The sequence below is a fragment of the Zonotrichia albicollis genome, chromosome 17, assembly GCF_047830755.1.
Source record: "Zonotrichia albicollis isolate bZonAlb1 chromosome 17, bZonAlb1.hap1, whole genome shotgun sequence".
NCBI classification, from domain to species: Eukaryota; Metazoa; Chordata; class Aves; order Passeriformes; family Passerellidae; genus Zonotrichia; species Zonotrichia albicollis.
In genome coordinates, this window is record NC_133835.1 from 5,807,711 (window position 1) to 5,833,511 (window position 25,801).

Sequence of the window (25,801 nt, forward strand, 5' to 3'; positions counted from 1 at the left end):
CCTGAATTGAGAGGGACACACAGGGATCATCAATATCCAGCTCCTGGCCCTGCATAGGACAGCCCAGAAATCCTCCCCTGTGCCTGAGAGTGTTCCATGTTGTGCCCAGATTTTGCCCAGGTTTTGCAGTGGGTAAGATCTACTTCATCATCCTTTAGCTAATTTGGGCAGGAATTTCAGTATCCCCTCAAATCCCTCTCCTTGCTGCTTCCTCCAGTTTGAGGGAGGCCAGCAATTTGCTGGTGGCTGTTTAACCTCAGGAGGCCTTTTTGCCTTCCCGTCTCCCACCCCACACAGCCTGGGATGCTCCTGCCAGCACGCCGAGCTGAGGCTTGCCTCATTTCCTCCCCTGTAATTCCACTCTTTACTTGGATGAGAAAGGCACTGAATAGATTAAATTTACCTCTTCCTCTGTGGCTGGACTATCTGTGCTTCCTGTGTGTGGGAACAGAGCAAGTCACATTGAGTTCTAGGGGTGATTCAGGTAGAGACAGAGCCTTCCCTTTCACTGGACCTTGCGTATGAATATCTCAAAGAATTTAAAAATTCTGTGTAAATACAACATGCCAACACTTCTATTTTATAAAATTGTCTGGGCTATACTTAGGACTTGCCTCTGCTGATGTTACTTGGAGTATTTCCACCAACTTTAGTTTGGGCTGGGTTATCTTAGAAATAATTTTTGATGGTGTCATTTATGGTTCTTTGCTGACTTCCTTAATTCAAGCTATTTTCATATAAGATCTTTGCTTCCTAACACAGGAGGTGCAGCACAGCCCTGATCCCTGTAACCTCACAAGCCAGAAACTGCTAAAAGATCATGTTCATTACAAGTAATAAAATATTTTTTTTTATTAAAATATCTCAATTATCCAGAAAATGGGTTTTCATGATGAGGCTAAGGCACAGCATTTCATGTAAAGCATACAATTAAATATGTATGTGTGTAGATTATAAAACTGTTTGGGAGAAACAGCTCAAAGATAACCACCCAATGAGTTGTCTGGCGAGATAGCCTGTGTTTATTCTCATTCCAGAGATCCCATATCTGATCAAACCAGATTTATAACAAAACATTCAAAATATAGGTTATTTTTTGGACCAAGAGAATGAAGTTTTCTCCTGCCATGATGCCTACAAAGGGAGCTGGCAATTCCAGGGAACAAGATGTGCTGGGACTCCTGCTTATCACAGTTGTTCTCTTTCAGAACTCTTTTATTTCTTGCTTGTTTGTCTCTGTCTCTCTCTTGTCCTGCATTTAGATATTAAGCTTCTTGGACAGAGCATGATTTGGCTTTCATTGCTCCAACAGTCACAGATTTATTGCAGAGGAGCTCTTCATTTGGGACCAATTGATGATGATAATAGATATTGAGTGTAGGTCACAAAAGACAGCTCCACAGCTGAGCTTGATGCAAGGAGTGCAGCATTAGGAAAGGTTTATAAAAAAGCACAAGTTTTGCAGAATCTTGTTTAGTTCCTCTTTCATTCTCTGAGTCTGGATTTCAGGGAAGAGGTGGCCACACACAACAGCAGAGTTTCCTCCTGGTGATACCTCTGTGAGGACTTTGCCATCCCCAGACATGGCAGGGAGCATTGGGCAACACATTTTTGTTTCATGTGACTTTTCTAAGAGTCACATCTCCTTTGTCACCAGATCATGCCATGCCATGCCATGCCATGCCATGCCATCCCATCCCATGCCATGCCATGCCATCCCATCCCATCCCATCCCATCCCATCCCATCCCATCCCATCCCAGTGCTCACTTTCTGAGAAATTGGTTGATTCATCACTCCCAGGTTTCTTTTCCATTGGCAAGATTCTCCTTCCCTTCACCTGAAGCCAGCCCTGCGTTATTCCTTGGCACCACTGTGGTGCATTTATGCATTTCCAGATCCCAAATGTCCCATTGGAACAGAGTCCTACACAGAGGTAGGAGAAGGAGGTGGGCTAGAGTGGCACCATTCCTGGAAGACCAGCAGGGGATGGAAAATGTCCATGAATTCACTGCTGTTTCCAGGCAGAGCAAATTTTACCTATTTTCTCATGCCTAATGTTAGCCACAAGATATTCTGGACCTTCAGAGTTGCCAAACCAATAGGAAACTAAAGCTGCAGTAGGAGAATTAGATGGAATACAGCTGTTGGAGCCCACGTGAGTATGTGTCCTTCACAGTCATGGAACTTACTGGTGCAGCCATGGCTGGCTTTATGTTCTGGCAATTCTGAAAACATGCAGCATGAAAAAATATTTGTGTGGAACTTTTGAGTGCATTCAAAAAAAAATCTAAGTGTATGAACTGAAAAGCTGTCAGCTCCTTCTGGGCTGAATGGGAAATTGAATTTAATTTTTGTTAATTTGATTGATTTTGTCAATTTAATATTTTAAGCTTGAAATTAAAAAAAAAAAAACAGTGTTTTAAACTGTTAAGGAAAAATGTAGGTGTTTCCTTCTGAAAACCTGAAAACTAAACATTTAACTGTTTTATAGCTTGAGAAGGGTATTTTAAATATCTAGATTTTGCAGCAACTTACATAGAGCTGAGGAGCATTTTGGTTGATGAGAAATGAGATTTTGGTGAAATCTTTGCTTTAATACTTTGAGCAGATCAAGGCATCAATATTGTCTCTTTTACCTTCCTGAATACACAGAGACACCCCCAAAGACAGGACATGGCTTCACTCAAGACAAGGGCTGTAAAATTCTTTGGTCTTAATCTGACCTATAAAAATAGAAGAAAAGTGTCATAATCTCTGTTTTTTGGAATTTTAAGCTTTTTAAGGGGTTTTAATATGAAAGTTCCCCGCTACTACCAGGAAGGCAACGGGTCTGTGGGAAAAAGGGAATTTGTATGCTCTGAAATACCTGGGACAGTGTGTGGCTGATATTCCTGAGAAATGCAGTTGAAGTGTTGGAAGCTGGGTTGATGCTTGGACCTTTACTTGGAAGTAGGCCAGTAGAAAAGATATAAATGACCACACAGTGTGGAAGGTGAACAATTAAAATTTCTTTAGAACAAGGAGGCTGCTGGTCCTTCTCCAGGAAATCAGGGTCAAGTCCAGGTTCACACTCTCTGTCAGGCTCTACCTCACTGTGCAAGTCACAAACTCATCTGGAGAAGTCATTCAGTGAAATAATTTGCCATTCACCTAGGATGACCCATAGATAGCCTGTGATGAACAAGAATAAAATATTATTTTTTTAAGAAGAGTGAACAGGCACTGAACAAGCAGAGAGGTATGTTTGGTGTGTGTGATTCTCATGTGCAATTCATATGCAATATGTTAAAGCCATGAAATATGGGAAAAAAAAATGAACCTGTGTGTCTGGAAAGCAGAGAGTCAGTGTCTGACAGGTCTCAGTTGTGACTGGCACAATAGAGAACTTAGCTGTGGTGCATCTGTGGTGCATCTCAACACCCAGTGCTCTGCTGGGTTTTTTAATATATTTTTTTCAACTTCATACAAAACTGAAGGGTTTGTTTCCATTTGCAGATTGAGGAAAACTTCTCTTGGAAAGTGTGGTATCAATTAGTTTAAAGAAAAAGTTTCTTTAACACCTTTCCCACTCCTTTTTCCTGCTTAATATTTTATCTTACCTTGGTATCATAAAGATCCTGTGACTACAATCTTTTACTGATTCCTACTACAGAATACAAGCTCTCATCATGATGTGATAATATTTGGCAAGTGGTGACTTGTAAGGGTGCAGTTTTGAGTAAATAAAAAAGAATTCTGGGCAAGATTCAGCTTTCAGGAGAGCAGAGCTGTCTCTCTACAATGGTTATAGTGACAAATGTAAAACATTTGTACAAAGGGAATAGATTAGTCACCAGCTGTTATTATAAGCCTTTCACATTATTTAATGACCAGAGGAGGCTTTAGGCAGCCAAGCAGGAGACTCTATGGCCCCTAAGTGCCTCTTACAGCCTTGTAAAACCAGGGCACGATCTTACCCTCTCTTATCTCTAATGCTACTTGTGAAACTGAAACAAAACACGCTGGTGTTTGGCTTGCTAGCCATAGATGCAAACCACTGCAGAGCTTAAGGGTGTTTCATTAGAACTCCATTAAAAATGAACAATCAATTTAAAAAAGACTCTGAATCCACAGAGCAAAGCATCACAATATAAAACTAACCAGCCCCCTTAGCCTTTTGGGTGGATATATGTGTGTTGTGCTCTTAATGTGTGACCCTTGCAACATTTGGGAGTGGCAGAGTTCTTTAATTTATTTATCCATGTATTTAAACAGAGTTTTAAAGCCCTGCACAGGGCTTGTGAGAGAGAGATCACAGAGGCCTTGTGGTGTTTTATTCTGTTCTGCTTTTAGGTGCAATTTTATCCATTTCTGCAGCTGGCTGTTCCTCCTGACCGTGTGCCTGGGAGAGCTTGCAGGTTGGCAGGCTAGCCAGAGATGATTGTGTCTGGCAGAATGTCTGCATGGGCTTGGTAAAGGCAGACCGTGTGCAGATTTATCAAATGTGCTGGAATGGCAGACATGGCTGGAGCTGTTTATGGTCCAAGGGATGCTGGTTCTGAAGTGATAGTCAGCTTGATAGTGGGTTTGAAGTGCTTTCCCTTAGAAGTGACAGGTCTGGTGGGTATCTAAAGCAAACTCTAAGAGAATTTAAGACAGATGAACTCTGGAAGTTTGGTTTGGGGTTTTTTTCACTCGAGATTATTAAGGTGATTATGAGGGTGATTACATCTGAAAGCTGCTCTGATCTTTGTTATCACCACTTACAAGTGAGATATCTGCATGTAGCTGCCAAAGATAGGTCAATACCAGGGTGACTAAAAGGAAAATAGACAATTGCTAAGATCTGTTGTAAGACCAGCAAAGAGTTTAAGAGTTTTGGGAGTCTACACTCAGGAAGAAGATGAAATGCAAGTGAGATGCTCTACATGGTGTCATTGAGACCTCGGGGAAGCAAGTGGCAGAAGCTGAATTCATCAGGGAACCAAATTTAGAGCAATGGTTTGAAACAGCACCTATGTTAAGCACAGGGAACTTCAGCCTTGCTCATTCAACAGCTTCAAAATAATTAAAAAGTTTCTTGCCTCAGTAAGCTCCACTTTCACAGACTGCTCTGTTTCAGTCACACAGCATTCTGCAAACATTTACAATTACTCTGCTCTCCCAAGCTGTCTTTGGAAAGCAGGTAAATACCAAAGTTCATAAACATTTGTAGTGTTGGGATCTTGGCATGGAGTGACTGAAACCATTTTCTTTTTAGCTGTGTGTGTTTCATCAAGGTGAGTTGAGAATTCAGGATCCCAATCAAAATACTTGGCAAGCAGATAACTTCAGCATCCTTGGGCATAAACTGACTTAAATATTCTGAAAAACTTTGTTTGATCTTTAGTCTCTGAGGTGCTACTTGTTTATGCATAGACAAATCTGCATTTTGAAATTAAAAAGTTGGTTGTACTAAGACAAAACCTAGGGATTATGGTGCTAAGTCTGTTAGCACCGTATTTAATTGGTGTTTGGTAGTTTTAATTCCTGTTTCCCTGGTTTGAGGAGCCTGTGGCAGGGGGAAGGAGCAGGATGTGCTGTGAGCTCTCCTCGTGCCAGTGGCTGAATGCGCCGGGTTTGCACGGCACTGCTGATGAAGTGATCGTGTGCTGCTGGCTCTGAAGTGAAAACAATCACTCTGAAATCTCAGGGCTTCCTTAGAAATGTAAAAAAATGGGGTGGGAGCATAAGTTAATTGTGCTTTTACACACTGTTATACTTGTCAGTGTGCCAGGCTCTACATTTCTTCCAAGGGCGAAATGAAAACTCCAAATTCATGTGGTTATGAAACAATTTCAGTATGAGCACTCAGCAAAGAATTATAAAGTGGGAAAGACACAGTCCTGTGTCACAGCTGCTTGAGGAGGCTCTGCACTGATCAAGGCTTCTTCCAGCTCAGAGGAGCCTTTTGGAGTGTATTGAGACCATTCTGTATCTGTATGTTGGATGTATATAAGGTCCTACATAAAAGCTGATTTGTTATAACATTTCTTTGATCAGGAGATGAGGCAACTGGCAGAAGGCAGCACCGTCATTCCAAGAAATCTCATTTTTCTGCAGCTGGAGATTTAGGATATCTATGTGTTTTGCCCTGATTTACACCACAATACATTCATATGTTGGAAACTGGGCACAGCAAGGAATCTTGGGCACTGCAGTGGACTTCTAGAGAAATAGTGATTGCAGTGGGAGACCAAACAAGGACCAAGCTCCATTTTCTGTGCTGCAGTAGAGCTTAAGGTACCTGAAGTCCTTTGTAAGCTAAGCTGGGGCTGCTTCTCTTAGTTTTAGTCCTGAAACAGAGGGAATGAAGCACCATTTTAAAATCACAGTATCAAGCCTTGAGATTTTGTTATGAACATCATGTGCTTCCTAGAGCCTGAATTTCCAAGGTCAGTGCTGATTTGCATCACCAAGAAGGGAGAACAGTCTCAAATGAGAAATGAGTATCTCATTGGACAAAACAGCATTTTGCTCATTTTTGTTATTCGAGTCAAGGGACAAAAGAATGCAGAAGGAGGGGGTCAAAATAACCCGAGGCTAAATCCAAACTGGAGCAAATCCATATTAAAAAAATGAATGTTCCTGAAATTAGCACATGCAAATCTACTCTTTTAGCTACATAAACTCAAAACCTTAAAGCTGCGTTGTAGCCCAACTCTCACTTGGATTCTTAACTCTCATTGATAACACCATGTGCTAATTCAGGCAACCAGGTTTCCATGCACTGTTCTTCCCATGAAGAACAGTTGGTCTTGAGGAAAAACATTTACATAGATGACAGCTATTTTCAGGGAAATGAAAAGTACTGGGTGGAAAAGGAGGTTTTGACATTGTGTGAAATATGGGGTTTACACACAGTAGTTTTTGCTATGTGTTTATAAATTGGTGATTTACCATATATTGATTCACACACCATTTGTAAGTGTCTAATTTATTTATTTATAGAGATGTATGGAAACCATGGTTTGAAAAGCAGTTTGCATAACATCTGGTATGTCAACAATGTAACCTTTCAATTTACTTGTTGGTAAAAATGTCAATATAATGAACCTGAACTCAGCATTGGTTTACACAAATTTCCTGGCAGACAAAGCAGTAATGATTTGCATGTCAGTGTAAGTGACGTGTGCCCTCCAGTTTTGAGTAGTTTACACAGCTAAGAGGGATAAAAAGGGTAGAGCACAGGGCTGGCTCCTCATGTAATTAGGCTGGCAGGACAAATCTCATGTATTTGTGTGGAGTGAAGCATTTCATCTCATTTTGACTTCTGATCTTTCAAAAGCTGCCTTTGAGTTTTCATGGAATCTACTGTTTTAGGGTTTTTTCTCCTTTTTTTTTGTTTTTGTTTGTTTGATTGATTTTTTTTTTTGATACACAGAAAAAAGATAGGAGAAAAAAGACCTGAAGTTGATATTAAGTACTTTTTCACAATTTATGTATATTCTACAAAGATTCTGTACTGGGATGTGATAGAGGAATCCAGTGGATTCCTAAATGCTCTTAATAACATTCCAGCAGGAATGACAGCAGTAATACATTGTTTGCACCTTTTATATTACTGCCTGTACAAAGTGGATCATAGAAATCACATCCCTTTCTTTTTTCACTCTGTGACTCACTGCCTGACAATTTTGAAGCAGAAAAATAAGAAGTGCTGTTGATAGTAAATATAGAATAGTAAAGAGCCTTGTTTAAGTGTGCAATCAAAGTTCATGGATGGCAGCAGGTGTTCATCTTCATTTTAGGGAGTGCAGGCTTGCTCAGAGAAGTCATTGCCCAGCTCCTCTCAACAAAATACCTGTGTGAAAAGGCAGCAGCCTGGTCTTAGCAAAGTGCAAGTTATCTCCTTCCTCCTCTCCTGCCCTTTCTCTCCACCCCAATGATCTGCTTTGAGATTTGAATTTCCATCAAGTTACCAGAAAAACAAACAAAAAAAAAAGGTGGAAGAGGGAAGGAGACAGTCATTTAGTCACTTGGTGTGTGATTTTTCTTCTTGTTCCCTTCTTTTGTGTTTAGTTTTACAGCAGCAGATGCTATCTGCTTCCCATTGTTCTGCCCACACTATCCGGTTTGGATCTGATTTGGGGCTGTGTGTGACAGGGAGAGGGTCACAGGGAAAGTTTTGTGCATCTGCTATTATCTGATAGCTTAAAAAAAATAAACTGTATTATGGGCCCGCACTAGAAGCTAAGAAAAGGAAACTTTACCAGCTTTTCCACAGATTGATTTCCAATTTTTTTTGGTGAAAGATTTCTAGTGTCTCAATGAATACACAGCCTGAGCCAATGCCAGCTGCTTGTAAGAGCTTCCAAGGATTTTTCAATCATTTTATTCTAGTCACTACATACATTTTCTATTTGTCCATCATTAATATTTCCTTCATTCAGTTTAAAAAGGTACTTTTTTTTACTTTTATTCAAAATTTCATTATTAACTCTTTGTGTGTATTAACTCTTTGGACTACAACCCTGTTTAGGTGGTGGAACCACCACAGAGACTCCAAGATTTAGGCAGAGTTTTTTTACTAATACATGACAAGCTTTAAGCAAATTCTATTTTTTTGCCTGGAGATTTGTAACAAAATGAACAAATTCAGTGTTTTATCCAGCAGATTAGATGCACTTGAAAGAATATTTAAGAGAACCTTTAAAGAAATTATGGAGAAGAAAGGGGATGCTGGAGATTATTGGGCAGGGCAAGGCAGATCAGGATAAGGCAGACAAAAAAATTATGCATTTATACAGAGGTAATACTTAAAAGATTACTAATTATACAAAGGTAACACAGCTAAAGACTTCATTGGCTGTTGGTGATTATTTTAATTACCTAATAACAAAACCTCTTTAAATATCTGAATGCTGCTGAATTTTTTATATTTATTTATTTCCATGGGACTCCTGCAGAGTTTTCCCTCGAGCTGTGTTGACTCAAGACCCCATCTAGCTGGGACTCCGTGGCATTCCAGACAACACAGCATTATTTAGAGTCTCAGGCACACTTTCCACCACATAAAATCCAAATTGAGTTCTCACAGGTCATGTGGCTGGCCTGGCTGGTACAGCCCTCAAAAGGTCTTTCCCCTTTCTCCCTTTTGTTGGGCCTTTGCTCTTTTTTCATGATTTGTATTGGAAAATGAAGACACAACCGAGCTGAAGCTGAAATCCCATCAATTTTTCTGCTGGGTAGCCAAAACCTTCTCAGCCCCTTTCCCTCTCCTGTATTTCCCCTGCAATGTTAACTTTCTCTGCTCCTTGTTCACACAGATGGAGGAAACACGTTTGCTTGCAAAACCAAAAGCACACGACTGCATCTCCCAACCTTCAGCACATACAAGTGGCCTCCTCCCCCTGACCTCTCATTTCTCAGCTTTAGATTAAATTCCAGATTTCAGCTTCTCAACTTCAGACTCGTGGAAGGACATGAAGCCCTTGAGCCTTGGAAAGACCTGAGCCACTCGACCACTCATCTTCATTTTATTGCTTGTTTATCTTTCCTGCTTTTTCATGTTCTGGGCTATTAGCAAGACAAGAAAGGGCTTCTCATGTCACACAAACAGTGCCCTATGATGCACAGGCAGCAGTCACCCATGTGTTAACCCCAGATGGGGTTTTGTGGCACCCTGAGCCCAGTATTCAAAGCCCATCAGCACAAACTTATCCATGCAGAACAGAGCTGCTTGCATTTATATTTTCAGCAACTCATGAGGGCTGAAAGCAAAGCCTCTGATTAATGTGAATTTGCAAGGAAAGGCCCAGTAGCCACCTCCGAACATGCTGAGAGACTCCTTATGCCATAAAGGAATGAGAAGTGACTAGGGGAGAGTTTGACTTGACTGGGAGTGAGGTGGGAAAGAGAAAAAAGAGAAAAACAACAACAAAACAGAAAACTTTCAGGCAGCACTTTTAGTTTAGAGAGCTTTTAGTTTAGATAAGAAGCTCACACAGGGTTGAGCTTCATTTTAAGGTTCTGATTTATCTGAGTTGAGCATGGCATCAGCTAAAATTTAGAATGAAACTAGGACACAAACTTAATTGCAAAACCAGCTGAAACCACAGGATGCAGTCACAGAAAATTCTCACTCATTTGAGGCTGGCATAGGGTTTCACCAAGCTTCAGCAGGAGGTTTTGGGGGCCCCAAAATAGATTAAGGGAGTTAAAATTCAGTTGTTTTCCCAAATTCAGCCCTGGCCTAGCAGAAGTAGACAAGGGGATGATTAGAGAGTATCCACACAAGTAGGAGTGATGGCTGGCTGGCACATGGCTTGTCTACCCAACAAGGTGAGATTTGTTGGGGTTCTGTTGGTGTAAAAACACATGGTCATCCTAAAATACCTCTATCCAACACCATGGCCATGAGTACACAGAAAACAGAAGGTCAACAGCTGTTTCTCCTGCAAAAAAAAGTGAACCAAGAATCTCAGACCAGGCAGCCACAGCTCTCACACTGCTCCTCTAATTGTCAACTGCTGATGGCCGATTCCTGGAAACAACCGGGGAGAGGGAGCTCTGTGCCTAGCATGAGCAGGCTTGTGGTTTCACTGAAAAGCCAACACCACAGCTCAAAGCCAGCCATTCCAGCAGCATCGCTCCTTCCCCTGACACTGTCTCTCTGCTGCTCCCTCCGAGAATATTTTCTGCTGCAGACATTTATCCCACGTTGGATTTCACTCCTCCTGCCGCTATTCTGGTTTTGTCTAGAAAGGCAGACTTTGTCTGGCTCTCAGCAGCCTGAAGTGTATTTTTTCCTGTACAGGATTCAGACAGGAATGCTGTTGGATGGGCCAAGGCTCAGGAAGGTGTTGGACAGAGGGGCTCCCTCACATGGGTGCTCACCCTGAGCTGTTGGGGAGACTCCCGCTTTGCCATGGGGGACAGACATGCAGGGGAGGAGCTGCAGGGTTTTTAGTTCTCCATGGTATTTTGGAAATATATGGGAACAATATGGAAATATATATAATATATTTGAGATATGGGAGACATATTGCCTTCACCTCTAAACTGTGCTTTCCTTGGTTATTCTACAGGCATGGGAAGCTCATGAGGTCTGATCTTGTGCACACTCAAGCAATGCCTTTTTATTCCAGAGCAGCAGCTCCTGCTAAGCTGAGTGGGGTTGTGGGCAGCAGAGAGGTGAATCCCATTTCTGGAATAGGTGAGTCATTGAAAGATGCAGGATTTTCTGCTGCTTTTGGCTTTTTGAGTTAATGGGTGTGAAACTTCTTTTCACTTCTGCTTTTCGTGTGCATGCTTGGTGCGATGCACTTACGGTGTGGAGTTTTGCAATCAGGAGATTTCCCCATCAAGTTTGGGTTTGTTTCTCTGATTTTTACAAGGGATGAGCAGGCTATCACTTCAGGGCAAAGCAGACATGTAGCACATCAGGGCAGGGAAATCCACAAAAAATAGTATCTGAATACTATTTGTGTTGCAAGCACATGTAGGCGTTTATTATTTCTGAGATCTCTCTCGTCAGTCAGACACTGAACAATTGTGACATCTGTTGTAAGTTACTGTCCCCCAGAGTCATTTTACACAGTTTGGAGTTTGCTTTTTCAAATCCACCACAAACAAAGCCCAGAATTATCTCTCAGTCCCCACAAAGGCAAGTGGGAGCCTCCTGGGGAAGTGCTGCAGACTGCGAGGAGGTGGAGAGGTTTAGCAGAGGAGGCTGTTTGGGTCCTCTCTGCCTTACCATGGGGTGAGCAATGAACCCCTCAGTTCACACCATCAGAGGGACCCCCCTGAGATCCACAGGAGATGAGACAATGGTAATTTCAAAAAAAACAAAAACAGACACCAAGTGCAAAGGCTGACCCGCAGCTCCAAACTTTCTGAGCCATCATCCTGTGCTGCGTTGGGGATCCCTGTGTTGGTGTTCACAGGTTTGCACTTTGTTGGTGCCTCCCACACTGCTGCTGGGAGCTGGGAAGGCCACAGCCAAGTCAGCTTTCCCTTTCAGCCCATCTGCCTGTATTGGGGAAGAAATACTGTCTGTTTGTTTAGGTGAGATATTAGTCTGCCCCCGGAGCTCCAGGTCACTGTAAATGTAACACAAGCCCTATTTCCTGTTAGGAAAGGGGAAAAAATATGCCTGTGAATTGTCTCTGATGTGCTGCCAATTGTCAGGGAAGATTCAATTTGGTGGAGAATTACTGTGCTCTTAAAGAGCTGCACCAGTGACTGAGATTTAGGGCAGTTGCTCCTTCCAGAAACGGGAGATTTGTCTGATTTCCACAAAACCAGGACTGTGACTGTCAGCCTGCTGCCCACCCCACAGGCATGAATGGCTTGGAGGGGAGGCAGTGGCTCAGTTTAATGGGACCATATTGGGACAAGAAGGGGACACCTGTGCATGGCTGAAGGAGAGCTGGACAGAGATTTGGGGTGAGGATGGCAGGTGCTGGGGTAAACCTTTCTGTCACTGTTTCACTATGGTAAAGGAAAAATGGTATTTTCTTGCCACCTAGCCAAAAATCAGACCAAAAGAGACAAGAATTTTCTCTCTGTGTGTGATGCACATATGTGTTCACTTCTAATCCAATAAAGCAAAAATGTGACCTGTGGAGTGACCCAAAGCTGCTACAATAAATAATGCTATGGATCACTCATGCATTTTGCTTTCTTTTGCATTTCCTGTATCAAGGCCAATTTCAGCTGTTGTCTAAGCAGCCATGTATAGTCAGCTACAGTAGAAATCACCCTTGCCCTTCCAAAATTGCAAAAAATGGGTTTCCCTCTCTTTTCATTGTGCTTATTGCAAAGAGTAATATTTCAATTTAGGCCTGGATAAAGGTGCAATGCACTTAGGTAAAGTTGATGTGTTTACATCATGATCTTTGGCCTACTCTGTAGGCCTTGTCTCCAAAACCATTCACCCTCCAAAGATTTCTGTGGCAAAGAAATACAAAAAAGCCTATGGACTATGTCCTGTGAAATTGCCCAGATGTTAACTGGACATTAGAGGTGCTTTGCAACCTGGCATTGTCAATGTGCCCATGTGCCAGTTTGTTCTCTTCCAAAAAAGACATTTAAATCATGTTAGCCTTAGTGGCAGAGTAATTGTTAACTAAAAGCTGTATAATCCATAAAAATAACCCTAAAGAGATTTCATTTTTATTCAGCTTGCTACTGCAGCAGACAATAGCTTGGTTGGCAGGAGACCAGGAGAAATGCAGAAAATCAATTTTAAGGGATATAAAGGCATGGTTTTTTTGCCATTTGGTTCCCTCTCCTAGTTTCAGGGAGCTAATGGGGAGTGAGGTGGTGGCCAGCAGTGTTTCTCTCCCCAGTGCTTGCAGCTAAGAGCTCACTGTGGCCTCTGTCTCCCAATATCTGGGCACTCTCCCTGGTACTCTGAGTATCTCTAATCAACCAGGGCACACCCAGCACCAGCTAAATTCTCCTCCCTGCAGTCCTTGGCAATGGGGTAACTCCTGTGCCATGCTCCAGGCAATCCCTGGAGATGGAACTTGTCCTCTGCAGCCATTTCCAAAACCCATCAAGGTTTATCCTGGAGCGCTGGAGCTCGGCAGGGCTGAGCCCTGGGTTGCAGTGCAGAGCTTCACACTCCCAGGGCTGCCCCATGGGGCATTCACAGCCCTTCCACTTTGTCCTGAGGTTCCTTCTTCTATGGAAAATGCAGAAACTGCTCCTGGTATAAATGCAGATTTTTGTTCTCCTTCTTTTACTGTGGATCTGTGTTTCAGAGTTATGCTGTTGGAGCAAATATTAAAAAATGTAATGTCTTATTCCATGAAAAGCTGCTTGGCAGAGACATGGGGTCAAAAGACAGTGCTGCAGCCCAAACCAGGGCCTGTGGCTGCTCCATCAGCTGCTGCAATCCCTGCATGGGCCAGTCTCTCTCCCTGAGCCTTTCTCAAACACTTGCTGAACCCATCCTTGGCTCCTGGTAGAGCTGATCCATTCCTGACTTTTCTCCTGTTCCTTCAGCCTTTCTCCAGCTGCCTCTCCCTGCATTAGGCTCCTCCTGCTTTCCCTCTTTGCATCTCTGCAGCCATACACATATGTAATAAATGATAACTACATACATAATTTTTTATTTGTATACTAACATTTAGGGAAATAAGTTATTTGTAGTTTTGCACTAAATGCAGGTAGGAGGGTATTAATATGTTAGGAAAGGCCCATCTTTCCATCTCCCTTGTCTATATTCTGAAATTTCCTTTAGAGACTGCTTCTTCTTTCCAGTCATCCTAAATCCTATTAATCCCTCTTTTTATTTTAGACAATTGAAAAAAAAATGCCATTATTGCTAAGGAAGTTTGAGATCTACTTAGAAAGAGTAAAATGGATTTAATCTGGTTCTTGTGTGATAAATACATTTTAAGCTTCTTGGTGTGTCTGCATCAAAGATGTCAAAATGTAATCCTTTAAAATCAACATGATAGATCCTTTAATACACTTTGTAGCCTATTGCTGTAAAATACTTTCTACATTTAAAAATGTGTATTCACAGGAGACCAGTATTGTTTAGGACATAGGTGGACATATCTGAAATACCCAGGCAAAACGTGTCTGCTACTACAGTGTCTTGAACTGTTGGGAAGAATAGCTATTACTCACTAAATCTAGTATCCAGTTCCTGGGGAAAAGGTATTTCCTCCTGAAAACACCTGCAGGGTAAAGTTTATTTCCCTTTTGTCAATCTGAGCAGCAAAGTAAGGATGCTATAATAAATGATGGCAGGGGCTGAGAAAGATGTAAGAGGACAGAAAAGAAATCATTAATCCACAGCACCAAGTCTGATAATAGCCAGCAGATACCAGACTGCCAACACATCTCTTTATCTGTGGGTTTATCTCCTCTTGGGCACTGTTTGTTTTGTTTGGGGTTTTTTCATGTGTTTTTGTTTGGTTTGGGTTCTTTTCCATCCAGCAGCTCTGAATCTTGTCCCCTCTGTGAAGATCCCCAGATACACAGGAGTGCCCATCTTTATCTCCTAATATTTCCTAAATATTTCCTAAAATTCTGCCTCTGCTGCTGCCCTGACTGCGATGGGCTGGAGCTCTATCAGTAGCCCAGGGAAAACAGCTTAGCAAGGTTACCACAGTGTCAGTCTGAAAGTAGCCAGCAACTCCTTGCAGTTTATTATTCCTGCTCTTAAGTGTGACCTGGAAATTTGTATCCTTGTACAACCAGATGTCAGTTCCTTCAATTTCTACAAAGCCACTCTTTTTCTCCCCTTCCCCCTCCTTTTCTGGCTATCCAGACACATGAAAAACCAACAACGTGGGTTCATGCTCCTGACAAGATGAGCCCTGTCAGGAATACACAAGCTGTGGTTTTTCCTTTCTGCATCTTGAAAGTGAAGAAAAAAGACCTTTGATTTATCTAAAGTTCTGTTATTCTTTTTTTTTGTGTGTGTGTGTTTGAGCTAATAAAAGGTGTCATTATATTATCACACTTGTGTCCCTTCCATGTTTACCCTGGCCCACATTCCACTCTGCAACAACAAGAACATAAAACATCCCACGAGAAACTCTAGGTTAAGTTTATTTGACTTATTTTTTCTAACCTATGTTGTAATCAGGATTGTTTTGCTAACTTAGTTCACTGAGGTAGTTTTTGGTAAAGCCTAAGATTTGCTTAAGTGGCCAGAAAGAAAATACATATGACTGGTTTATGCCTTGCCACCCTGAATTGTAATGTTTTGTTTATTATGATTTTGGGCATGTTTTATTGGTGAGTGGAGAGGTCACAGCCTAGCATTTGAAACCTGTATTTGTGCTTTATGGGTTCTGGGATTTGAAACCACAGACAGGCACTGAACTTTCTGGCTGCCTTAGGTAGCTGTGACCAAGTGGCCAGACCAGGTCCTCTCCTCTGTGGTCACTGTTTTAGGAGCAAAAGTGTGACATTGGCCTGGGAAAGGAGGTCTCAAAAAAAGAACATGAGACTGAAATAACCCCACTGCAGTGTACTCTGCTCTCCTCGTTCCCACCCTCTTGTCATTCTTAATATTCCTTAATTCTGAGATTTCTGGTCAGTCTGTTCTTTTGGAAATAAACGTCTTTGGAAAGAAATATGTGTTCATACCCCACGTAGAAAATATGGCAAACATACACCCAACTTCTGTAGTGGTGGATCCAGTTATAACAACTCAGTTGAAAAGACTCTTCATTCTACAAATGGAAAAATGGGTTTGGGATGTGTCCAATGCCTTGTACTTCCAAAGAATCCAGTGATGGAACAAAGGTGCCTTCACTTCAAGGGTTTTAGCCTCACACTGCTCAGTGAGAGCAGTAGCACTGCCAGGTATTACCTGGCAATGTGGAAAGCGTGGAGAGATCTGAGGCAAATTTGCTTTACATCTGTTTAAAGTGAGAGGCAAATGTTTCCACATAAAGGATTCAGTGAAGTGGGGGATGTTCAGGTGTGTGAGGTACACTCACATGCTAATTGTTTTGCTGTTTGATTTGCAAGCTGAGCAATTATGGTATAACACAAACTCGCTGATCTTACAGGTCTTTTCCAACCTACAGCACTCCATGAGTTCACATTTCTGCTGCACTCAGTGGACTTGCAGCATTCCCCTCTGGATGCTCAGTGTTCAGATTTTTTTTTTACTGCCAGATATTTCATGTACAGCCTGTGTCAGGGGTGTCTGAGATGAGCTCAGTCTGAACTCCCCATCCTTGAAGGTTTGGATGGAGCTTGGAGCACCCTGGCCTGGTGGAAGGCATCCATGCCCAGGGAGTTGGAATGGAAAGGTTTTTAGGGTTCCTTCCAACCCAAACCATTCTATGATTCCTCCATTCTTCACACACATTGTGTGTCCATGGCAGGTGCCAAGTTCAAAGAAACATCTAGAAAAAATGAATTCTCACCAACATAATGGATTGTACCTGTTTTACAGTGGGGAAAAGTGAGGTCCAGAGAATTCATTGACTGCATTATGGCCACAGGAACTCCCAGATTTATTATCTTCTGCCACTCTCTCCTAAATTCTACTCACCTGATGACATTTTATGCCACTAATACTAATACCAAAGTTCATGTAGCTCTTCCCTCACAAAACAAATACTGCAGTGATGCTGCTTTTGACCACCACTAACTGATAAAATGCTTTTAAATATTTCCGAATTCAGTATGTCCAGTTTCATCCCTCTGCTAGAAGATTCCTTTTATGAATAAATTTTTTCCAGACTGTGGTGGGATGGTTAAAAGAGCTGCATTAGTCTGTAAAATCATCCAGGGGAGATCTTGGTTCAGTCCTTACCTCCAGTTGTTTTGTACTAGGTAATATGGAATAAACTACTGAGGATCAGCCTTTTGACTTCTGTCTTTTTTTGTCTTGAAGAGAATAAACAAAACAAAACAAAATTTTCCTGCCTAAACTGAATGATCTCTTCAAATGTAGAACTAATACATCATAAATACAATGAAAATGCACAGACTTCTTGTCAAAATATATATCTTTCCTTCCACTGTCTTTGTTTTCTGATGTTATTTTTGTCATGGCCATTTACTGAACATATATATATATATATATATATATATATATATACACACACACACATTCTTCTTATTTACTTCAATACCCAGTCTCAATATTTCTTGTGGTTTGCCTAGAACTGCACAAATAATTCATAACTCATCCCTGAGAGCAAAGATGTGGCTGAAGCCACCTGAGGGAAGGGATCACCCACAGACTCCAGGAGGGCAGATATTGATGAGCTGTCAGTGCTGGACACACCAGAGGGGTGTGGGATTGACGAGGAGCATAATGAGTCCTCCAGAAGATATTTACAGATCTTTGGTTCCAATAGCTTTACTGCTGGTCTTACAAGTGCATCAGAAATGAGAAGCAAGCAGTGTGCAGTCATACAGAAAAGTGAGCAGCCATGTATGAATGAATGAAGGAAATATGGTTAAAAGCAGCACCTTCAGAGAGGGGAGGAGAGGAGTCAGACATAAGGACTGTTGTCTCCTCAGAAGATATTTGGGATGCAAAGGAAACACAGTACAGTAATGTGTGGCAGTGAAAGCTTTTTTTGTATGGGTTGGGATATTTTTTACATTTGCTCCAGTTCTCTCTGCCTGACAATGGTCCCTTGCCCATCTGCCCGCAGTGGGAACTCTCTCCCCACCAGTCAGTGTACATTGGCAGTGATTCTGCTTCCCACTCTGAGAACATCCCACTCTGCTACCAGCAGGAGCTCTGAGAGCTTGGCTTTGCTTGTTTTCCTTACCCCACTCATAGGAGTTCCCGAAAATGCTGTAACTGATTCTCACTTCAGGTATCTGCTCCTCCCCTGGGCTCTCAGGCTGTGGTCTGTGGAGTATGAGCAGCACCATTCCTGCTGGTGCCCACAATGAAACAGTAGAAAGTCATGCCAGGATTGCCATCTCAGGGGAGAAGTACCAGAATTGCCCTTTCTTTATCAAACTGAGTGCTGGAGCTCAGCTCTGACAATTGTATATGGCAGATCAATCATCACTGGGGCTTTCCCCCCTCTTATTTGTGCATACTTATTTATTCTAGCTTTTTATTTCCATTCCCTTCTGGGCTTGATCCTGCCAGAGGTTGTGCAACCATCACTCCAGTGTCCAAAAGTGCCTGTTCTTCGTGGCAAAGCAGCATCTGGCCCTGGGCTCAGCTGGGCTCTGGCTTCTCCTCGCTCCAAGGCACAGCTCTCAGCTGTGTGTGCAGTGCAAGGGATGACAGCTTGCTGGCCTGGGAGGGGACCAAGCCCTCGTCCCCTGGGTGAGCTGCCTTGCACGTTAAGTGGAAACTTTCATTATTTACCAACTGGTCAAAATGACTTTGCTATTGACATAGGCTTCATTATGTCAGCCATTCCATTCTTTGAAAACGTGGGCAAGACAGAAAAAGAGTGATGGCAGGGAGGGGGAAATTCCATTTCTTCCTAAATTGAGTGGAAACCTCTTCAGGAAAATTAAAGAAAAACCCGAGAGAAGAAGAGCAAAAGAAATAACTGTGGCCAAAGCCACTTTCCTTTCTCTTTTTCAATCTCTTTTCCAACATGCTCCTGGTAAAATCATTACAAAGGCCGTTTATTTTTAAAATTGAAAGATTGGGGAGAGTCATAATGAGATATTATGTGTAAAAGTTGCACATAAATTTCCTTCTGTCATATTTTGGGCTCACCTAACGCATCCCCTTGGCAGGCCTGAGGGAAGCTGATCACTTTAGTATAGATTGCGTGTGCTTCAATAATATTGCCCAAGGACAGAGCTACTGGGTGGCTGAGTTGGCTACATGCTGATTTAAAAATTAGCTGGGGTTTTATTTGCCACACTAAATTACTCTCTCTCTCAAAAAAAAAAAAAAAGGAAAATAAGAAAGTTTTGTACTGGAATGAAGCAGCAGGTTTGGAGCAAGATCTTTCTTCTTTCCTTTTCTTGTAATTTTTTTACTCATTGAAGAGTTTTGTATTTTCTCACCTTTATGAAGAGGGCGAAAGGCAAAGGGATTGTGGTGAGTGATGCAGAGATAAGAACAATGTTCTGTGTTTGCTCTGTGGGGTTTTTCCTTGCAGGCTGCCCTGCATGAATCTCATGGATCCGAAGTTGGACAGTGTCACACAGCACCCTGGTCCTGCTCTCAGGCCAAACACATCAGTCATTCCTTTTTAAATGTAGTGACATAAAAAGCTGTGAGTTTCTTACAGAAGAGCCTTGAAATGCTATTTAAAATTGTTTTTATGATTAGACAAGTTTGAAATTTCCTGTCACATCTGCAGCCTGGGGTCTGTGTCCCTTCTCTTAGCCATAGGGGTCATGCCTGGTTTTTCTGTGGAATTTGGTGGGTCCTGATTTTATTACTTTCTTTATATTTTGTTTTTATTGTCCCCCATCTCTCTCTTTTTTGAGGTTTTTGTGCTTCCAGGATCCCAGCTGAGGAATCTCCACAGTTGCCAAGAGCTGGGACATTTTCATTTCCAACGCTTTCTTGGTTGAAACCAAAAACTGGTCTTCAAGGAGGCAAAGACCATCAAAGAGCATAAGAATAAATAGTAATTCATAGCAGTCTTTGCTAATATGCTTAATTTAGAGCTCTGGAGTCCAAGTCCTAGCCACATCGCCTCTGTATTCCATTTTCTATGAAACACTTGACCTATTTACTCACTTTTTGACCTAGCAGTCTAAGAAATATAAGATGGAAAAGACATGACCAAAATGAGAGGTTTAAATAAACAGCTTTTAGTGTGGGAAGAGGCCAAATTTATTCTAAATGTAAACATGTATTTTGAAAATCTGAGTACCCTCATACTTTGGGCAAATTTGAGTGAATCTGAGCTTTACATCTAGCCTGTGTCTCAGTCCTGTGCCAAACAAAAACTGGAACTGGAATTTAGAAAGCCAGTACTTTAGCTCAGATTCAGGTAAACATGCTCTGAACCAAACCTCCCAAGTCCTATTGGGATTTGTAGTTAATTAAATTAAGATTTCAGTCGTCTTCACTGGTATCTTCATCTCTGGGTAGCAGCCTTGGGCGAGGTTGAAAGTGAAACTTACTTCCTTTGCTCCAAGGCAGCTTTGTCTAAAATCGACTCTGGAATCAAAAGCTCCATGTGCTGCTATTAAAGCTCCCTCACCACAAGCTGCTCTGCCAGCATTTCTGAATGCCCCACTCCTGCAGGTATCCCAGCAAGCTTTCATCTTGTGTGAACTGTACAAGGAGACATCGGGCTTTATTACAGAGTTTGTGCTGCTAACGTGTCATACATCATGCCATTAATTAAGAGAAATTCCTCTTTCCCCAGTTGGGTGGCTGCACGGTGCTGCCAGCGTGTATATATTACCCACCCTGGCCTAACCCAAAGGCTGCATGACTGATTGTACCCCAGAGGCCTTCCAGCCTCCTCAGGTAATTCCACTGCTGAGGCTCCAAACCCAAGGAATTAAAGAAACCTCTGCACTGGGCTCTGCTCCCCTTGTAATTAGTACCAGAGTGGGGTGCGGCGGGTCCATGTGTTCCCAATCACAGCCCACACAATGAAAATGTTTTCTTTCTGGGACAATCTGTAGAAACCTCACAGGGATCTGGGGGTTTTATGTATATATATGTGCATGTAATAATAATAATTATCCTCATTAGGACCTTAGCTCCAAAAAGCTTGGTGATGTGCTTTCAAAATTGGTGGGAGAGCTGGAGGACGTGCTGAGGAATCGCTGCCCACGCACGGCCCCAGACATCACCCTGGTGTTGGGGAGCACTTGGAGCCTGAGCCCCAGGAGCTGCTGCCTTCAGCAGGAGGCTGATTTCACCTGCCTTCAGCTGGTGAGCTGGGGACATCCTTTGTCTGTTTCTTTCCCCACTGTGTGTGCACAGCTGCTTTTGTAAACATTTTTACGCCCAGCTTTAGTTGCAGGAACTAAATTAGAATAATTTATCCAGGGTTTAATTTATCCAAAGTTTAATTTAACCAAAGAATCAGCATGGACTCACCTAACAGCCCCCCAAATTTCTGTGCTTCTCACCAATGCTCCTCCCTCCAGGCTCCTGGGGATTAGGGACACATAATGGGATGCTGGAAGGCTCTAAAGAGGATAACAATATTATCCCTCAGACAGAGCCATAGGGTATAATTACAGCTGTTCAGGAATTTTGTTATTAGAAATCTTTTGGTTAGAAAATGTCAGTTCTTTGAAAGAAATTTTTGGAATAAAGGGAGAGGTTTCTAGTGTCAAAGAGGAATAAATTCTGGAATAACCACTAGCCCTGGGTAAAGGAAAGCTGTGTTCTAATCCCAATTCTAGTGGAAGTGCAGGTTACTTACACAATAAAACCAGCACTGCGAAATAACAGTGAAGGATTCTGTGCTGTCCTGGTATTCATGCAAACTGTAAACTAAGGGTTTCAAAGAGATCTGCCCTGACAGGGATTCTTGATATTTCCTCTATTTCAGGAAGCACAACCAAGTTTAAGGACTTGATCTGTAGCTCTCAAAACAGAGAACATTTCTTTAAAAGGTACTATTGAAAAGCTGTGCAGGTGGGATAACCTTCAAACGAGCTCTTGCAGAAGTGACCCCGCTGCTGGTGAGTGCAGGGCCATTCACAGAACAGAATCATTTAGAATCCTTTAGGTTGCAGAAGAACTCTGAGATCATCAAGTCCAACACTTCCCCCACCTCTGCCAAGGCCAGCAGTAAACCATGTTCCCAGTGCCACTTCCACACATCTTTTAAATCCTTCAGGGGTGGTTACTGCCTTGGGCAGCCTTTTCCAGTGCTTGACAACCTTAATATCCAATCTAAATCTCCCCTGGCACAATTTGTTAGGGGGAGACCCAAATCTCTGCAGTCACAGCAGACCTGAATACCAAAAGCACCTTACAAGTGATTAATGAGCAGCCTGGCACCATCATTGCATTGTTAACTCAGTTAGTAATGCCATTAACGCAAATCCCACACACCACTAGCTTAAAGCAACATTTCACTCCATCATGAAGAAAAAAGGGTTATTTTGGACATGGGAGGCCTGACCCAACAAGCCATTATCCTCCAGCTGCAAAGAACAGTTCCCAGGTGAGCATCACCCAGCACTGACTGCAGTTGTCTCATCCTGCTCCAGTGGACCATCCCCAAAAGCAGCTCCAGCATCCCAGGCAGCCCTAGGGCCAGGAGCAGCTATCCTGGAGGAATATTTCTGTTGAGACCTCTCTGTGCCCTGGGCTGGATGGGGAAGAAGGTGCTAGCAAAGCTGTTTGGAAGGCAAGTCAAGTTTCCAACCTCTGTGCACTACAGGATATAACAAATTAACCAGAGTAGACAACCATGCACCATACTTTATTATGTTCACTGACCTCACCTCCTGAGCTGTACAGGAAAGAAAAGGCTTTTTTCATTATTTTAATAAAGCTTTTTGCTGTTGCTCAAGGACTTTGGTTTAATACATGATTGTTACTTCAGTGAAATCTAGCTAATTCTCTGAGAAATGCTGGCTTATTATGAACACACAGGAATTTTGAAAGAAATTATTGAACGAGGACTTTTCAACATTTTCATAAAGAAAGCTGTGTTTCTCATTTGAAAGTGACTTTATAATTTGAAGATGGAATAGTTTTTCTTTAGATAGGAAATAGTCCAATTATGAAATAGCAGTGTTCTAAATCTTTAGATGTCTCTGTTGACCTAATGATATCATTATGGTATATATAATTTGAATTTATTATGGCAAAAGGAAAAGGTTTCAGATAATTCCTTCTAAAACAAAAATCTGTTGAGAGAAGTGATTCAGAAATTTCAAAAAGTCTTGAACATAAAAAAATCTTTTCCCTCCTCTTTCAAGTACCATTTGCTTGGATGCCATTTAATGTTGGTTTGACATTTGGCTGTTTTTCCTCTGTTCTAAAGATTTTTAGTTTGCATTTTGAAAAAAAGCTTGGGAATCCATGTGGTGGCCACTGAGGACTTGCACTACTGGCAAACGCTGCTACAAGCTGGAGATCCAAGAAATCAAACATAAGAAATCGACTCCTAGAGACTGAGTATCAGGAAAGTTTTCACACTGAGCTTGTTTTGACTCACATAGATTTTTGCTCTAAATTTGAGTCAGAAACAGAACTCAGTCCCATCTGAGGGAGCAGACAGCTTCTGACTCAGAATCTCAGTCTGCAGCTGATGCCTGGGACTGTGTTCACCGTATCCCAAGACCAAACTGCAGCTCATACCTGAGCACCCTCTCCAGCACAGATCCACCAAAAAATTTTTTGCAATAAACCCTCAGTGCTCAGTTTAGCACATTATTTTTAAACTTGGAAACAAAATCCCCAGAGTTGCATATTCACAGACATGAAAAATGAGGCATTTCATGCACGCAACTTTATTTTCAGAAGTGTTTGTGCATTTGCCCACCCTGTTTTGTGAGGACTTGTGCAGATGGCCAGATTTGCAGTGCACAGCCACTTTGGGAGCACACTAACTGCCCCTGAGCGTGCGGATTAGGTGCACTTCTCATGTGCACAATTAACCATTCCAAAATTTTGACGACAAAGGAATCATTATGCTCCTGAAAATGTTTATTATATAAATATTGTCCTTTCTGGTTCAGCAGTGTATTATTCTCATTCCTTTTCGTGCAGCCATACAGCTTTCCCTGCCCTCGCTTTCCCAAACTGGTGTTACTGGCATGTGGAACGCAACAGCTGGTTAGGTCTGCAATGATCCAAGAGCAGCAGAAGACAAGGAGTGCAGAGGGGGCTGCTGTCTTCTGCCAAGTGTAGAACTAAGCAGCTGCTTTGTATTTTCACATGAACAAAAATGTTTTGTTAACTGCCTCACTGCCGAGGCACACGCTGTGGGTAGCTGGGTGTAGTTGCCGGGGCTCCTCAGTGTGCAGAGACTCAGTGATTCTCCTTCTGTTCCAAGCAGTGTTTGACAGAATCTCATACAATCCTGTGACAGATGGAATGATTGTAGGACAGTGTTCAAACAACTTTATCTTCTCTTTATTGCATTAAGGGTGCCCATATGTGCAAGAATCTATCCTCAAAAGAACATTCTTAAGATTACAAATGCTCAAAAACTGGGAAATGCCAGTGGAAAATATGTTCTCTGATCATCTTTCATTGGATAAAATAAAATTTATAACACAATGGGGTGGAAGAGGCTCTAAGATGTCATCTAATTCTCCATGGCTCAAGGCAGGATTGGCTCCATCATCAAACTGTTGTCAAACTTGTTCTTTACTGTCTCAAATTCTCCTGACTTTTTCCAAAAGAACAGTGGCTTTTTGAGATCCTAGGGAGGTTGCAATTAAACCTGTCCAGAACTAAAGCTCTGCATCTTATTATGAAGATGGGAAGGGATTGAGGAAACTACTGGTAATTAAAAGAAAAGTGAGACTCCTCTGTTTTAAATAAGAGTATCAGAAGTGAGACTAAGAGAGCATTTTACTCTTCAAAGAGAATACTGCCTGGAGAAACTGAGATAAGAGTTACAAGGGTAAAGGTTGAAGCTTCTGTAGTATATTTACATCCACTGCAAATACTTTACTGGTCCACGAGTGCTGTGGTAGAGGCAATTAGGAAGAGGCTAATCAAGAGTCTTAAGGTGCTGTGTCTGATGTGTGCTCAGGTACAAATAAAAGAGATGGTGTAGGGAGGTTCAGTTGCAATCTTCAAAAGGGATTCTGGAGGAAGTGGAAAAGATGCACTGCAAATATTCCTGCTCCAGGCTCCATCTACAAAAGGAACCAAGGTCATGAGGAGACTGTGAAGTGCCAGAATGCAGCCCAGGGGAAAGGTGCTGGCAGGTGCAGCATGTGCAGCCTGCAGGTGTGGAAGAAGCCCTGAACTACTGACAACTCTGCTCCTCAGCAGCTGGGAAAGCTGGGACAAGAGTCCCTGATGGGGCACAGTACTGGAGCCCTGAGCAGTGAGGAGCACAAGTCTGTTGTCACTCATTAAATCCAGTAGGAAATTAATGAGTCTAATTCGGGTGTGAAACACGCTGTGTGTAACTTTGGGTGTCTGTGTAATGGGGTGCTGAAAACAAGGTCTACAAAGCCAGAAGATTGCAGATGGGAAGGAAACATTTGCTTAAAATATGATGTGAGGAAATGGGACGGCCTTCACCCCCATGGGCATATGGCAGGGGATCATGGAACACCTGAGTATTTGCATTTATCTCCCAAACTTTGCCATGTGCACTCTGATGTGCAGGGCGAGACCTGATGAATTCTAGACAAAGACAAAGCAATTAGAGAGTGATCCAACTGCCATGCTAAATGCCTCTGCTCTGTCTTCTTTTTATTCATAGCCTTCTGTTGTCATCTTGGAGTTT

At 42.2% G+C, this 25,801-nt stretch overlaps 1 long non-coding RNA gene across 6 annotated transcripts in view; it reads left to right on the forward strand.

The window, feature by feature from the left end:
* LOC102073192 (uncharacterized) overlaps window positions 1-25,801 on the forward strand; it is a 159,419-nt gene that overhangs the window by 123,485 nt on the left and 10,133 nt on the right. For 5 of the 6 annotated variants that reach the window (XR_012583012.1, XR_012583017.1, XR_012583013.1 and 2 more), the window contains one exon: window positions 11,051-11,178. The exons of the other annotated variant lie outside the window; for it this stretch is intronic. This is a non-coding gene — a long non-coding RNA (uncharacterized LOC102073192). The remainder of the gene's footprint in view (window positions 1-11,050; window positions 11,179-25,801) is intronic. 6 annotated transcript variants of the gene reach the window in all.